This window comes from Mastomys coucha, unplaced genomic scaffold (genome assembly GCF_008632895.1).
Source record: "Mastomys coucha isolate ucsf_1 unplaced genomic scaffold, UCSF_Mcou_1 pScaffold15, whole genome shotgun sequence".
NCBI lineage: Eukaryota > Metazoa > Chordata > Mammalia > Rodentia > Muridae > Mastomys > Mastomys coucha.
This window is the reverse complement of record NW_022196897.1, coordinates 133206523-133207776: the sequence shown is the minus strand read 5'-3', so window position 1 is coordinate 133207776 and position 1254 is coordinate 133206523.

Below are 1254 nucleotides of genomic sequence, written 5' to 3'. Positions count from 1 at the left end.
CCCCCCCCCCCCCCCGTCCGCCTGAGAGACTTCCTAATGAGACTCAATTAAACCTTGGACTAGGTGGGAGTCCATGCTTTTCACTTTGTTCTGACTGCTCACCATTTTCTGTTTGCTTTCACACCATAGGTAGTCCAATCCCTAAGCCATGGTCTTCCCTCAGTATCCACTCTTTATGTTTTTACCCCTGAAAGTTCAGGAGTAAACACTCGTTATGTTTCTACCCCTGATGTTTTACCCCTTTGTTTCCTTTCCTGTTAACTGGTTGGCAGTAGTTAAAGCTTGATAGAGTATAAAATCCTCCCCGGCACGTTTTTAGAGGAGGAGATTCACAGAGCCAAGTTCTAGCACATAGATCCTCAAAAATAGAGATTCAAGCCTCTGTTTTTCCACATGAAGTCCTAAACGCCAGAGTCCTTAACCAGGTGAAGATTGGCTTGGATCATTGCATTCAACTTGAGGCCTTACATGGGCAACACACTTGGCCTAGCTCCTAAAAATACACCAAGGCCTCAAAGCACTTAAGTTTATTGAGAAAATGGCTCCTCAGATGGTATAGGTTTTCCTTCACCCCTGCAGACTATCATTGATGTTATTAACCTGTGCTTACATCTCTCCTACTGCTCACACGTGTTGCATCCTGTGTCATGTGGCACACACTTTTTGTCTCTAAGGCGCAAATGGAGCAGAACTTGTTTCTGAATGTCTCTGAAGAGAAGCAGGCTGAGTGAGATGTGCTTTGCTTTTTTTACCCTGAGCATCAAGGGTTGGGAGAGACTTAAAAAAAAAAAAAGTCGTGTTAGAGCCTTGAAGACAGAAGACAGCTTCTAAGCTGACAGGCCACCAGAATGGCATGGCTTTTAATTTGACTCAACAATGTAGTCATTACTTGCCTGTGAGAACAAAGAATAGTTTTCCCCCTAAAGAATGTCAAGGGGTCAGAAGGACACACCCAGCTCCAGACTCTCCCCATCCCATATCCCACTAGAGAGAGATACTCGGTTCTTCCCACAAAGCCTGGGGAGGGGAAGACCATCGTGAAATGGTTTTTCTCCTCTCCTGAAGAAAATCAGAACCCTTCCTTGTAGCTCTTGCTAGATCTAAAGGCAAAGGGGCATTCAGTTTTGTTGACATTTAAGGAAACCTGTATTCATGCAGGGGGTCTCAGCTCTCACTCCCTTCAGAACATTTTGTGGACCAAAACATGAATGCGAAGTTGTATCAGTTATACTCCTCGCCATGGCTTTTTCTGAC